The sequence below is a fragment of the Cygnus olor genome, chromosome 14, assembly GCF_009769625.2.
Source record: "Cygnus olor isolate bCygOlo1 chromosome 14, bCygOlo1.pri.v2, whole genome shotgun sequence".
NCBI classification, from domain to species: Eukaryota; Metazoa; Chordata; class Aves; order Anseriformes; family Anatidae; genus Cygnus; species Cygnus olor.
Genome location: NC_049182.1, coordinates 13,007,714 through 13,023,573, shown reverse-complemented (window position 1 = coordinate 13,023,573; position 15,860 = coordinate 13,007,714). Strand labels below are relative to the sequence as shown.

General features: G+C 46.7%; 1 long non-coding RNA gene across 25 annotated transcripts in view; it reads left to right on the top strand.

Annotated features, from left to right (window-relative positions):
* Nucleotides 1-13,722, top strand: part of LOC121077674 — a 56,323-nt gene extending 42,601 nt beyond the window's left edge. For 21 of the 25 annotated variants that reach the window (XR_005824245.1, XR_005824249.1, XR_005824232.1 and 18 more), the window contains one exon: nt 3,996-7,168. This is a non-coding gene — a long non-coding RNA (uncharacterized LOC121077674). Of the gene's footprint in view, nt 1; nt 174-1,008; nt 1,199-3,995; nt 7,169-10,783 lie in introns of those variants that run through there. The other 4 variants (XR_005824239.1, XR_005824236.1, XR_005824235.1 and 1 more) reach the window with 4 other exon arrangements.
* The last annotated feature ends 2,138 nt before the right edge of the window (nt 13,723-15,860 follow it).

Below are 15,860 nucleotides of genomic sequence, written 5' to 3'. Positions count from 1 at the left end.
GCTGTCCTTGTCCAAAGCTGTGGATGTGGCCACACTACAGGACTGCCAAGTCAGAGAAATGCAGCCCATCAGGTGTACAGACAGGAAGGGTGAAGGCCCTTCCTCTAGAGTGACGGTTGAGGCTGGAGAAACTTCCTCCCCCTTGATTCTTCCTCTTCAGGAACAATTACTCTGTGAGTTGAACTCTGTTTCTAGAGGGTGTTTTCTCAGCTTGTTTGAGGCTGTCCCGTGGGAAAATGCAAAGGGCCTCACTTCTGTGTTTTCTGCTTCCCCATCATCAAGTATGCTAGTTGCCTTATCAAAGAAGGAAATTAAATTGGGTTGACGTCTGGTTCTTGACAAACCCATGTTCTTTGATTTTATTCATCATTTTACATCTTACAAGTTGCTCGTTTAATACTTTCTTCCAACCTCTTGCAGAGAATTGAGATTGAGTTGATTATTCAATTTTTTTTGTCTCTTCTTTAAAGAGAGGTGCTTCTCTCATCTCCAGGGACCTCTATGCCTTCATAAATTTTGAAGATAATCACCAAGGGTTCAATGTTCCTGGGTGCATTTCATCAAATCCTCTCATTTTGAATACATTTGACATATCCAGATGGCTTTAAACTTCTTTCCTTTTGCTGGCCTTCTCCACAGTTCCCTTCAAAGCTGGTTTTGTTAAGTTTCATTCACAATTAACCTTCTTATAAAGTCTGAAACAAGGGACATGGGGCAAATTCCTGCTTGGAACACCCAGTCAGTGCTCTCTCTCCTGCCCCTGACAGTTCTGCACCTACATGTCTTGCTGTTCTCGTTTTACAGCTAATTTATTTGCAGACCCGTGCTGGTTTCCTCTGAAAGCTTGGGACCATAGATCTAGCTGCTCGCATGCTGTGAACCTGTATTATTCCTGTATTCTCCCCCCAGCACGTGCCTGTTTCCACTTTCCATATGATTTCTTTCCAGCTTCCAGACCCTGCCGCTGCTGTAATGCCATCTAATTATGCTTCTTATCTGCTTTCACAGGGGAGCAGTTTGCTGTTGTGCACCATCTCTAGTCTCTTCAGGGAACTGCCAGTTCTGCATTTCCTTACAGCGTATTTCCATCCAAGAGAGCTTCTCCACAGCTTCCCTGATCTCTGTCAGACGCTCGTTATTTTGTTATTTCTGTTCGCCTGTCTTACCCATGTCTGTGCTGGTGGGAAGAGACACTCAGGTAGCTTTTCCTTTTCCCCACAATCTCTTGGGATGCGATTGAAGGACTAGCATAATAGGGCTGCAGAACAGAAGGGGGGGGGTGACAGGAAAGCTCCCCAAATCCCCTGACAGTGGGACCCTCAGGTGGAACCAACAAAGCATTGCTGCAGAGGGGATATTGGTTGGACAGATCCAGAATTGGCAGAATTGTCCTTCTCTGCAGGACAGTGCTTGGGAAGGGGATGATCGATGGCAACCCCCTGACACGCACCCTATTCTCTAGCACCTCCTGGAAGGGTTTCTGGTGTTTTCCAGAGAGATGACAAACTCAGGTCTGCTCGTGCCTTGTCTCTTTGGGCGACATTCAGCTCAGGAGGACAGCATTACCCACCTTCAGGGCCCTGTTTTTGTGTGTGTTTAGTTGGAGTCCCCGTGCAGCGGCACCACCCGCATGCCTGACATTTACTGTGCTGGCCTGAATTTCTTCACATTTCTCCCATGGCCACTTGGAGTCAAGTGCCACTGGAAACACAGCTCCTGCTGGGAGGAGTTTCAGATGCATCCAGATCTGAGACATATTTGAGTGCAATTTTGTTTCGGGTTTTACAAAGGCTCTTCTGCTCGCTTGCTTGCCGCGAGTAATGAAGCAGGAAGATAAAAGGCAGGGCCACAGAAGGTTGTTAAAAAATTACTTGCAAATTAATGTGAGGACAAGGTGTATGAGTTAATATCATATAAAGACCCTTGAAATCGGCGTACATGCATGCACCCTCCGAGCACTGACATTCGCAGACAGAACTACACTGGTAAACTGAGCCCAAGGGGCTTGATTAACAGGAAATTTTCAGAATGCCAATTAGAGCAAAGTTTACCGAACAAATTGTTTGCACTTGTACCCTAGAACCATCATGAATTTTAATTCAGCATGGATTTATGTGGCTGAAACAATAATTAAAGATACATGAACACCTCACGTTCAGGAGACTCCCCCATGGCTTCGCTGTAGCTTTTGGTGGGGAGCAGGGTGAAGAGCCCATTTGTCAGGGTCTGCTCTTGCTGCTGCCAGCCTGTAGAACATGGGATACATGAGGCTTTTCCCTACAGATATATAAGCAGTTTCCTGAGTCGTGAGCTCACCAATTTGTGCTGTGTTTAGTCTCTGATTTCTTTATTCTTTTTTTTTTCTCTCTCTCTTTTTTTCCATTTATGCGGTCTGACAACGAATGATCCATAGGGTGTTTTCTCCATAAATGCTGGCTTGTTGTTTCCTGCCTTTCACTTTTGGTGCCTGTGAGATGTTAAATTAGCTCCTTGAGTGCCCTGAGACTGAAACCTTACCCTGTGGTTTCACTGACCCTGGGCTAACCAAGCCACCTCCTGCTGCCCAGGAGGAGATGCAGGACTCCCTTCTTTCCTTATCCCTGCTCCTCCTCAGCCAGTCCCAGGTTTGAAGATGGGGGAAGAGCCTCACCTGCCACCATAATGCAAAGAGCAGCTTGACTCGAGGAGAAAATGGTGCTACCACACGGCATCAGCGAAAAGTCACGATTGAGCTGCACTATGTATATGTATGCCTTCATTTAAATTCTTCTCTCCCTCTACTAGTGCTGATAAATAAGTTACACATATTTTTTTAGAAGAAGTTATTTTCTGTCACTGCACTTTTAAATGTCAAGCTCCCGGAGAGGAGTCTTCAAGATAGTTTAAGGTCAGTCAGGCTTCAAGGAAGAAATACACAGGTAGAGAAGAAAAGCTGCTGCTGGGCTGTGGTCCAGCCTAAACTGGGGTTCTGGTCTGAATGATGGGCAAGCGTGGGCATCTTGCAGAGAAGGTGCCCAGAGGCACTGCCCTCCCTGTACCTCAGCAATCGCCCTCGGTTATGGAATAACTGAAGACTTCTACAGAAAACCCAGTGGCTGAAAACGATCTGGCCCGTTAGTTCAGGAGTACTTATGAATAATGTATACATCCAAAGGTTGGTTTACAAATGATTAATTAACCTTAAGAGAGGTTATCCTCATTGGCAACATCATTCACCCTAAACAGCTTAATCATGTCTGCACAGAATAGCATATTCGAAACACAAACAATTGTTTGAGAAAGAGTATTGAGGAAGCACTGAGCAAGGGCTGGAGGTGTGCACTGCTCGCTGGAGCAACAAGCAAACACCAGGCACAGGGAGGGCTGTGAGCAGGTCACCAGGCTGCGCCCAGCACACTTTAAGACAGGCTTGAGCATCACTAACTGGAGCCCGGTGGCTGCATGGTGGAGCATAGCTGGGAAGGTGCAGAAATTGCACCTTTGCTAAAGTAAATAGATCATGCATTTATTTTCGTACTTTGATGTAAGAGCTGAGTTTTCTTGACAGTAAGAGAGCTGCTCCTGGTGCCTCCTGCTGCGACTAATGGCTGCTGCGCTCAGTGGGGATATTGCTTGGGCAAACAGGACTTTAGTCCAAGGGCTTTTTGCATTTGTTATCAGCTATTTGTTATCCATGTCTATTAATAGAGTGCTCCTAAAAAGCACTTCCCCTGTCTGGAGTAATTTCTGGCTGGTACCTGGATGTCTCCAGTGAGCTGCTAGAGCTTGCTATGAGCTCATCTTCAGCAGGGACCTGGGATGGCCCCCATCCTGGGGAGAACTTAACCCCTGTGCCCCCAGTTCAGGCTCCCAGAGAGTCCACATCTCCAGGCAGTGTCACCTATGGCAATCATTTTTCAGTTTTGAAATGTGTGTGTTTTATTTTTTTATTTTTTTATTATTTTTTATTTTTTTATTTTTTTTATTTATTTTTTTAAATTTTTTTATTTTGGCAGTGTGCTTGGCTGAAGGCTGGCCCCTATCAGTACGCCTCTCAGGACTAGTGTTGGTAAATGGAAACCTTGTCTACATCAGGTTGCTTTTCCTTCAGCTCCTTCTTCCTCCTACCCAGTCCTTCACCTCCAAAACCAAGCAGGACACAGAGCTCGCCAGGGTCATTTTTGTTAAGAAAATTTTCCCTTCTCCCTTGACAAAGCCCTTGCATTGGATACAGCTAAGTTGGTTTCTAACCCTTTTTTTAAATCTGTAAGTGGCAGAAGCATCATGTATTCACAGCCAAGCACCCATCCTGAAATGCATGAGGTTTCCTGAGCAGTTCAGCGTGATTTTCTGTTTCTGAGAGTGGAAGGGTTGCTCTTGGTGAGGAAAGAGTAGACCTGTGGGAAAAGGGCAAAAATACACATCCTGGGCTGTTGATTTTAGCTGTGCCCCACAGGGCCAAACACAAGCAAGACAGAGGTGTCTGAAGTACAACTTTGGTGGAGTGCAAAACCCTAAACTGAGGAGGGCGATCCCTACAAACACCTGTTGGCCTGGATGTCTCAAGGGTAGGTCTTCTCTAGGTGCTGAGGGTCCCCATGCTTGTGGGTTCAACCCAGAAATGTTGGAGAGCCCGTGCCACAGCTCTACCACCCCTAAGCCAGTGTAAAACCAAGTCCTTCCTGTGTCTGCTCAGCCCCTGGGTCTCCTGGCTGCCACATCCTCAGAAAATCACTGCACTTTAATACATTTATTTATGCTTTTTTTTTTTTCTTTTTGAAGCATGAAAGTGATTTACAACATTTTATATTACATTTTTTAATCCTTTAAAATTAAAACAAATCTTTTCTCCGCTTTGCCCAGTTTTAAGACATCTCTTTTATTCAGCTCTTGCAGTAAAATATGGATGGAAGCAACTCCTAAAATCCCTAACCACTGGAAAGAAAATTGGTATTTTTTTCAAGTTAAATACTATAACAGAGTGAAACATACATGTTTAATTTGGAAATGTTGATTCCAAATGGATTTTTCTTTAGAAAAATAAAAAAACTAACTTCCCCCAAGCAAGTCAATATTTGTAATCAAATTGAAATTTCCTGTGGGAATTATTTATTTTCATGAGGTCTAATTTTTGCAGGGGAAAATTCTACATGGGAAGGTTTTAAGTTGCAGTAAACCAGCTTTAGGAATCTGGGTGGTAGGAGGGGGCTGGGAAGTCCCACTCATGCTGCTGCAAAGTGTCATGCACTTGCCTGTGATGGCGGTGAGCTGATGAAAGAGTTCGAAGTCCTCTTTGAAGAGGGAAAAGAATGAGCGGAAAGAAGGGAGAGAAATTAGAAAGGAGGAGGCATTCAGTACGGGGTTTTCCCTCTCCCCTTTACATTTCTTGAAAAAACAGCAGCGTGGCATGGGATTCAACTCTGGCAGTGTTACACATCCAAGTAAGATACCTGAGGTGGTTATTTTTGGCTTCCTACATAGCCAGAGGGGAGATGTAGCACTTGGGGTGGCATGTAGTTCACCTACCCTTCTGACATGTACTGTAGGATGAGATGTGCCATTGATTTCACCTGCTGTGAATGGACACGGAGCTGGTGGTGACTGGTCCACCTCCACCGTAACCAGATGGATCCCAGCCACAGAGCCCAACGCGTTCACTAGTGGAGGGGGAGCATGCAATCTGGCCCCCGACGAGGAGCAGGCACCTCGTGCTGCCATGGCTGCATTAATGGGGCTCCAAGCCAGTTCTCCAGACCTCATGAGAAGATGGTACATTGGTCTTCCAGCGCCTACAAGGAAGCTCTTCTGAGAAAATGGTCATGACTTCAACTTAAAGGTGATTTTCTTGTGGGATCTGTGTCCATTTTAGAGGAACAGTTGTGGTTAATGATGTGCATAATTTACATTATTACGCCTTTTATTTTCGTATTGTGATAAATTGCCTTCCTTCATGTTTCTTTTTATTATGATGTGCTGGGAGCACAATATAGCGATAGGAAAACAACAATACAGTGCTGCCCTGTCAGTCTCAAACACAGAACCAGCACACCCATGATACAAACACTCACAGATGCACAGCACCGTATCAGATTATTAGCTCCAAGGCAACTGCCAGCATGCAGTTTTATTGGAAATGAAAACAAGGTAATTCAAGATTTATTTTCTCTCTAAGAAGGTGCCAGGAGGCAGGAGCCAGCCCCCGGCATCTACCGTAAAACACCCGACACATGGTAACTCGCTGCTCCTCAGCCAGAGCCCTTGGACGGGGGATTTTTGAGTTACCTCTTCAAAAGGAGGCGAATTCTCCTCCTTGTCCCCAGACTGTACCCTAAAGGGAGCAAAGAAGATTGAGTGAAGGGAGATAAACGCACCCTGCGCTGCCGTGGCTGCAGGCACAGCTCCTGGGGGACCTTGGGTGGCTCTTAATCACACATCCTTGAAGCTTCAGAAACATACCCTGATTATTTTCCAGCTCAAAGCATTCATTACCTTCAGGATATTACTGTCTTTGCCCCTGTTCTAATGGTTTAGGGTGAACCGATCACCAAATTAAGCTCCTTATTAGTAGTTAGCTAGGTACACCGTGCCCTGATCTTGTTGCTATGCCCAAATGCAATACGTGCCTGGGCACTGAGACAGGCACATGCTGTGGCCAAGCTGAAAACATTTAGGAACTGGGAGGAAAATCATAGGAAGTATTTTGGTGATCAATTTAGAGATGTGAAGATCATTTTAAAAGATGCCCTGAATGTGTTCAAAAAAAAGCTGCATCGGTTAAAAGAAAAGCAATGAAAATACACCTTGATTACATGAAAGGTGAAAGAAGCAATAAAACCAAATAAAACTACCTATATAATAAATGGGATAAGAGCAAGCTGACAGCAACAATTATTGGTCAGAAAGCAAGAGATGCAAAGAGTGCCTGACAATGAGCTGTGTCGTGAGAGGAGCCCTAATGGAGATGGAGGGGCAGCTGCCACGTTCAGGTGTTTGGGTTCGCAGCGATGTTGGCACTCTGCAAAGAGGGAGCACAGCAGGGCTGCTTCGGCCTGTGTTGGTAATTTTAAATGGAGGCTTGCTGTCATGTTTTGGACTATGCTGAACTGTTAATGAAATATGCCTGCCTCGCCTCAGATATGTTTTTTTTTTTTTTAAATCTGAAAACCAAGGCTTGGAAACCTAACTCTTCAGACTAAAATGAAAAAAAAAAAAAAGCAAAAAAGCTTCTGTTCTTAGCCTGTAATCAATCTTTTTTTAGGGTCTTTCCAGCTCTATCATCACTCACAGTAAAAACATCATGTAGGGCTTTGTGGAGAGATCCACATCCAGCACTGCTGTTGGGGCAGTCATACTCGACCATGGTATCACAAATCCTGTGAGCCTGGGAGATGTTCAAACTGCTCCTCATCACGTCCCCCACCTAGTCAAACCTCCCTCCCTGGGACACTGATCTTCACAGTTCCACTGCCTGGTCCTGATGCTTCTGGCTGAATTATTCTGGGACAGGGCATCAGGGAAACAAGTGACATCTTAGTGAAATACATTTTCTAACAGATAATCTTGTGGCTACAGATCTTTGCGAGCAACATGGTCCAGAGACTCATACTTTTGTGTACTGATGCATGAGCCTGAGGTTTGCCAGCACCTCTTGGCAAGCAGAAAGCCTCCTGCTACATTAGCTTTTGACATGGCAATTGCTCCGAAGCAATTTCCATCCTCCTTATCTTTGCCTTAGATGAAGGCTGAGAAGTCCCTGACCATCAGCCATGCCAACATGTCTAGCAGGTTATCCCTTGGTTCCTGAGCTGGACCAGACAGCCAGACAAGGTGGCTCCTGGAAGCTGTGATGAGTTCTCAGGAGTGATCCTTTGCTGGTAATGTAAATCCCCTTTCCTAGGTGGGATGCCTGTCTGCAGCACAACCCAGGGATCTGCCCTGGGAGAAGTCAGCCAAATATTCAGGACTTTGCCCTATCAAATTCTTTATCCAAAGCAGAAGTCATGCAACAAAGTGGAAGTCGCCCTTGACCATGAAGTAGTTTACACTGTCAGGGCTTGGAGTCCTCTGCCAAAAATCACATTGGTCTTTTTTTTTTTTTTTTTTAATTCCTCCATTTCACAGGATTTCAGACTGCCCTTTCCTCCCAGCGCATATTCTGGAACAGACCTGCGAGGGTCATCCACAGCCCTCTTGGGCCATTCTCTACTGCTGCACAGCAGAAATGTTCCAAAATTTCCAAAAGAAATATCATCCAAAGGACTAACACCACTGGTAGGACCAAAAAAATGATGTGTTCAGTATGCTCAGGTTGGACTTGTTACCCACAGGCAGTTGGTTTGTCCACGTGGAACAAGTCCAGCATTTCCCATTGCAGGAAACACACACACTGTGCAAAACCATCGTAGATGTGGAATGCATCCATGCATGAATCCTGAAAACTAGCCCTGTTCCCTCCTCCAGGTGTCCGGGAGCTTTGGCCACTGCACTTGTTCGGATCAGCCAGCTTCCACGGGAAGCAGCAGGATGATAGATTGCTGCTGCAGGCTGAGGTCTGCACACAAACCGTTTTTTCTCCACGAGGTTCAAACATTTTCACTCCATCTGAGGCTTGGATCCAGGTACTCCAGCCTGAAAGCCAGAGATGCTGGAAAAGGCTCAACATCAGACCTCAGGAATGGGGGCTCAGATTCTTCTGTTCCCCAGCCTCGGGCGGTGGTGGGAAAGATCTCCCCACAGCCAGGCACCCGGGAAGCCTTCAGCCGCTGCCGGCATTGGCGCGGAAAGCGAGAAGACATTTACTTCCAGGAACAGATGCAAACACAGGGAATTGCCAATTGGCCAAAATCAAATAAAACCTGACCTCTGATGAACTGGAGCCTTAATACTTTCAAAAAACCCTGCACTCAATATTAGCAATGTAATAGTTTACCTTGGAGACATGAGGGCTGAAGGAGAAACGAAACCCAGAGCTGCCGGAGATGTTTCATTCCCTATGTTTCTATTATTGACAACAAGCCAGCAAAACCCCACGAGGCCCTTGAGCTTTAGGAGAGCTTGCCTACACCTTTTCCCCAAGGCTTCATGCCAAAACACCCCAAAACCTAAGAGCTGTGTTTTATCAGAACACCTGAACCTCTTCAAATACAGAATGGGACAGAATAGGAATGTTCTTCCCCGGGAGGTGGATCCTTCCTTTTGGGTTTGCTTTCAATTCCACAGACCCCCAGCAATCCCCTGTGTAACTGCATAGCCTTGCTGTCCCCAGAAATCCCCTTTCTTTCCTTTGAAGGGGAGCAGACACCCACAGGGAACAAACCCTAAGTTAGAAATCATGGGAGTCGTTTGAAAAAAACACCACCTGAGTCTGAATATAACCACAAGGAAAAAATGGGAACTGTTATCTGCAATGCAACCCCCCCTCCCAATCAAATTAATACCCTGGACCAGAGCCTTGTCCAGAAGCAGTGTAAATATCTCAGCAACCCATTACCTTGTTAATTGGATCACTCCAAGCTTTTTGGAACCAGTCTAAAGCACAGGCAAATCCATTAAAAAATGGATTTCTGATTTCTCTATAGCTGTCTCTAGCTTTAGTCCTTTTTCTATTAAACATTGGCTAGAATAGATTCACCCGTTACCTTAACTTTTTCCCAACAAAGTGTTTCCTACATTTTTGATGCGTGTCCCTCTTCCTGCCCTCGAGCGTCCTGGGGCCACCATGACAGAGGACCCAGCTGGGGCCCTGAGTGTGGGTCTGTCACCCGCTTTCTGCCACCACCCCAGGAGGAAACGGGGTACTGCTGGTGGTTACGGACCCCTGGCATTTCCCTTGCTGTGGGTGCTGTTGGGGCACCCTGGGAGCAATAAACCTCCTCCGGCTGAAATCTGCAGTTCCCCATCCTGCTCCCACAACCTGAGATCTCCCTCATTTGGATACTCCAAAAGCCAGCATGGCCACGCAGATGGGGAACATGTTTGGAGGCACTTTGGGCTGTGCAGTGCACTTGTTTCCTAAACAATTGAAGGCAGGGGAACCGACACATCGCTTCCATCCCCTGTGCAAACCTTTCAGGAGCTCACATGCCAAGATATTGAGGCATTTTTGCCTGCTGCTTAAGAGCAACAGGGCCAGCATATGAGATCGGACACGGCAGTAGCATGCGGGGAGCCATATGCTCCACCAGGAGAGGAGCATACGGTGATAAGGAGAGGGGCCAGTGCCAGGGGCACGGCCGAGGCTGCAGGAGACGCGGGTGCTGCTCCCTTCATGGCTCAGCTCATCCCCAGGGACCAGCAGTGCCCTTACTGTGGGTGCTGGAAGGAGGTGACGTTTGTGCACAGCCCATCCTTTGGGCGTAGGGTGCCCCAAATTTTTTTCCATGACCAAGCAGTCCAGACTTCTCAACGGTCCCCAGGGACCTGCCCCAGGGGCCCTCAAACTTCCACCGCGTCCCCAAGGCAGAGCACAGCCAGGGCCAGGCAAAAATGCCTCCCCCTGACTGTACTAAAACCATTTAATGGCCAAGAATCCTTTTCTGCATGGAGGGTCAGGCAGTAAAGCTGTCAAAAAGGCAGGGCCAGGGGGTGGTTTGGGATGTAGCAGCACAGAGCACGTTTTTCCCAGCCGCTGCGGTGGTTGGGGAAGTCCTTGAGCCCCTGCACTGCTTTTCCGGCAGCACACGGCCACATCTGCTGCAAACTGCGTCGCTGGCACAGCTGGAGTTAATTTTGACTTTTGAAAGAGTGAAGGAGGATTGTGTTTATATATATATATGCATATAAATATGTGTAGTTTTAAACACAGGAAATCCTGGTCCCTCCCCAGGGCCTAGCTGGATGGGTCTCAAGGCCAAAGGAAGCACTCTGCAGTAGCGCCCTGTGCGCTGAACGCATTGCCGGGGCAGATTTTTGCAAGCCCCCATCTCCTTATGTCCACCCTAGCCCATAAACCACCCCTGTGGCATAGTAGTGATAAAACTCTTTGTATACATGCGGTGTCGTGGTGCTTGACACATGCCCCAGGGTCTCACACACATCCAGCGAAGTTCAGCGCACCAAGCCCTGCACCGCTGTGGCTGCTTGGCAATCCAGCTGGCACCACAGAGGGAACCCGGAGTCATCCCCACCTCCTCCCACTTACCTCAACACTTTGCTGGTGGCTGGAGAAGGGAAACAGAAGATGGCACCCCACCGAGACCCGGTGCCACCCTGCAGGACAGTGGTGACAGCGCAGTGACGTTGCAGGCTCCTCCAGCTGCCTCCACCACCAAGTCCTGGCCCTCTCAGCCCCCTCGGATCCAGCTGCATGGAAAAACCTGCGAGATGACAGAGAGCTCTCTTATTCCTGCAGTAATTAATCCCTTTGGAATTCAATTAATGAGCTCCCCGCTGCAGCTATCAAGCCTCCATCAGTTAGGCAAACAGGCGTGCAAGCCAGGCTGGGTCTGTATGAGCACAAGATAAATATTTCAGCGTGTCCAAGTGGAGCCTGTCCTCCCCATCCTTTGCAGCTCAGCTTTGAAGTGTTGCCCCACCAGTAGGAATGCCAGGGCTCTGTTGGTGGTCAGAAGCACTTGTGCCCCCCTCTCACCCATCCCAGCTGGAGGACAGCTACTGTGTCTGTAAAGGGCAAGGAGAAGGCTCTGGAGGGTGAAGGATTGTCCCGAGTGTGACCGCTGCAGCACGATGGTGACCCCAGTCTGGCATGGTGCAAGGTGTGAACACAGCATCAGCGCTGATCGAGACGTGGAAATGGGCTCAGATATGTACTGGTGATGGTGAATAACAGCCATCGCTGGGGCTAGATAATGTCTTATTTTGTATGTTGCTTTTTTTTGGGTCTTTTTCTACAAGCTTGTCCAGGCTGGAAGTGGAGCCACTGGTGCTTTCTGAGCTGCTCTCCTAGGATTTTGGAAGTGAGGAGATGAGAGCTCACTTCAGGCCACCAGCAGCAGGACACCAAATTTCAAACCCCAGCTGCGGTGGGCTCATCAGCTCCCCAGACAGGCTTGCTTAAAGAGCAGCAGTGCCTGGTTGCCCACCCATCCCCAGCGCCCATCGGGGACCTGGCGGCCCCACGAGTGCACGGGGACAAGCGAATGGCGCAGCTGTGGCTCCAGTCTGGGGACTTCAGCCCAGGGGTGCAGGTGATGGAGCACCCCCCTCCCGGCTGCAGTGCCGGGAAATGCATCCTCCTGCCACGATGGATATTTCCCATCAGCAAACTCTATTCAAAATGAAACCCATTATGGCAAAGAAAAAAAAACAAAAAACAAAAAACACAAAAAACCTCTAATGTTTGTACTGCATCAAAATGAATGATGTCACGTGTCCAGGCTGCCTCAGAAAGCACTGAATTGCCAAAAGATGGTGAATGTCTTCAATATTTAGTGAGAGGAACCAGAAGGGAGATGCTAAAACCTAGAGAAACTTTCCAGCTAATGCTTCTGTTGATGCATTTTTTTTTATTTTTATTTTTTTTGTCGAATAGCATCGTCTGTTTTGCATTAAACACACCCTTATTGCACCGGGGACCTTGCAGCAGGAGCTGGCAGCCACTTGTGATGGATGCCTGGGTGTTACCAGCTCCTGCAGCCCTGCTCCCACCTCGCCGTCACTTGCCCAGCACCACCCTGCAGCCTGCACTCACCGCGCTCCCTTAGCCTGAGAACCTGATGTCTCCGTGTAACCTAAAGCATTAATTACTGGATCTTGTGCAGTCCTTGCAGGCAAAGGGAGGGCAACTGGCACTTCCCAGGCTTTGCCCTGGGGGATGTTTGAGGTCTGTCCAGCTCTCCCCACCATCGCTCGGTGTCACCAGCCAGGGCACCACTGTGCAAGGCCCTGCTGAAACCCCGGACAGCTGCTGTGCCGAGAGCCACCGATTGGAGGGCACAGATACAAAGTGGATACGAATTCCTTCTGTAGGAGCAATTAGGCTGAGATTAGGCAAAGCTTAAATAACATGCGTTACTTTGGGTGGTTTGACCCCCAGCAGTTATATTGGAAGTTGACAAGAAAGGTCCTTGGGCAGCAGCAAAATGCCCCTTCCCACCCGAATCGCTGCTCTTGCACCACGAAGCCTCGCAGCATTTTTTTCAGCCTCTAGCAAAGCATCCCCATCCCAGCGACGTGAGAAGTGCTGTGCTATAGGGACAAGCTCAGGGAAGGGTCGGAGGGGTTATTTCTTAAAGATGCCCTTTTGGAACCCAAATTGACTGTTTTTCACATTCGTTTACTCGTATTTTGCAATAAAGGTGGAATGCATCGTTTCCCTGGTGAAACGTCGATTCATTTGTATTGCATCCGCATTTGTAAGAAAATGAGGGTCATGGTGACCCCGTAACCATTTTGCCAATATTCTGCTTGAGTCATGATGCTTTGACCGAGAGGAAAATCCTGAACGTCCAAAAGAACACTTAGCCTCACAAATTTAAGACCAAACCTTCCTCATCACCTCCCACCTGCTGAGACCCAACACATTCAAATGCCTCAAGACTTTTTTGGGGAAAAAAATGAAGTATCAAAGGCTTGGTATCAAGTAAGTATCAAACCCTCAGCTCAGAAGCTGATTTTGGAAATGCATTTTTTCCTAGCTTATAAGAAGTTTTCAGTGCCACCACTCCACCACCTTTTTTTCTGCCATTCCTGTAAAATATTTAGTGCTTTTTATTCACAAATTTAGAAACAACTTGGCTGATCATCCAGATGAAAACTGGTTTAAAAATTAATTGAAAGCCTTTAAAAATTAATAATTATTTCAGCTAATTAAAGTGACAGCACAATATCTTTTAAACTGTTAACAATTTGGGAACTGCTGCGTACTTGCTGTTGGCACAGGAGATGATGGGGCCCATGAGCTGAAACATGTTGTCTTTATTGTTTCAGACCCAGAGCAGGTTTTGGGCCCTTCTGCATCGTCTGCTTTGTTATTGACAACATTACCGCATCTATCCAAAAATGGATCTATAACATCATCATTTTGCTAGAATTTCTTTTGCTCCAGATAATTTAAAATGCTTTCTTGTTGTCCATAACACATTTGGATATGGATTTTTTTAATGGATACTTTTACTTCTCTCATCAATTGTTCTTTATTTCATAGCATCTGATTTTTAATCACAACCATTATCTTCTTTTCCTGATTTGTTACTTATTATCTGCAGCTTGGCTCGCTCTTCTTGCTTCCCTTTTTTGCCAGGATTTGTTGTGATCTTTTCTTTGTGATCATCATAAATACGCTTGTCAAGAAGGAACTGAAACAAAAGGCATTTTTAGCTCTGAGAATTTGAGAAATTTCTGTTTTCCAATAAATCAGTTGGCACAGCTGTTAAAACGTGCAGTGTGTGTGAGAACTGACCGGTGGATTTGGCTTTAAGGGCTTCCAACTATTTACTGCATCTGGATCGGGCAGTCGATACCCAGGGCATCTCTTGTGGATGCAGAGCCCAACAGCAGGTGATGCTGTGAACCTTGGCCTGATCTCAGCACCAAAAATCAGCTGGGTGTCTCTGGCAGTGCAGAAGACCCTGTATTTCTGCCATAAATCCTGAGTACTAAAGGCAACTCTCAGAAACACATGCACGTAGCCCTCCTCATCCTGCTCTGAGCTCAAATTGGAGTTGTCCCAGCTCTCCCATCTCAGGAGCTTCCTGAGGGATTCCTACACAAAGCCTCAAAACCAGAGCTAAAATTAAGAAAAGCAAGCAGTCCCCCTTGGGGTCCAAAGGGACCCAAGGCACCTCGCTGCATCCCCCAGCTGTTCTTCTGTAGCTCATCCAAACCCTACTATTTAGTCATGCAAAATACCAAAAAAAACGTTTCTTTTGCCTGGTTCCAGCGCGCTCCTTCTCAACCACCGCTCCCCTGCTCTTATCTTTGCTGCCTTCCTCTTCATCTTTCCTGGTTTCTAGTTTCCTTTCTTTATTTTCCAGTGGAGGGAACAGATCTGTGAGCAGTATTTAAGTACCAGGTGAATTATTGATCTGCTCAATGACAAATTGATCGCTTCTGTTGTTTAACACTTTTATTTTCCTCTAAAAATTTCCACGCTCAATTTACTTTTTAGGCCATCACAGATCACTGAGGCGATGTCTCCATAATACTATGGGTATGCAAGGTCCAAGTTATCTTTCCTGGGCAGTAATAGCTCATTGAAGGCTTATGACTGGTTAAAGTACAAATGGATTGCTTCACCTGCGCACATCATTTTGCACATCTGATGAAGTTCCCTCATATTTTACTGTCTGCTTACTCAATATTGAGAAATTCTGCTGCAACTTTTCACAATTAGCTCTGACTCTTGAGGTGTGTCCAGAAAACTTCATCCCCTGGCTGCTGTCCTCTCCCTCTCCAGGTCACCTCCTGGTGCAGGCAGCACCACGGATGCCTGTTGCCTCTCCCGGCAGCTTTCTTCTACTGCCTCCTCCTGCAAAACCTGCACTGTCTCCTCCACCGTATCTCCTATTTATTCTCAGTGACACCTTTACCATATTTTTGTGTCTGTTCTCCTGCAGGTGGGCTGCTCTGCCATCACTTTTGGGGCCTTTTTCAATGTTATCCCATTTTCCACATCCAGGCTCTGCTCCCGCACCTTGACCCTCCCCAGCCCCGCAGAGCTCTTGCTGCTGGGGTGATGGAAGAAAAGGGTCAATTATTGGATTTTTATACCTTAGAAAGCTGCTTATCAAAAAGAAAAAAGAAAAAAAAGTTATTCTTTTTTATCGTAGTTTTACGCTTAATTTGCCATCTTGTGCTCTTTTTTATTTTCCTCATTTGGACGAGACTTCCACTGTCTGAAGAATACTGTTTTACCTCTGACAGCCTCCTTTAGTATGGTCTTTAATGAGAACAGCTAATTTTTTGCCCTTTTAAAGTCTCTT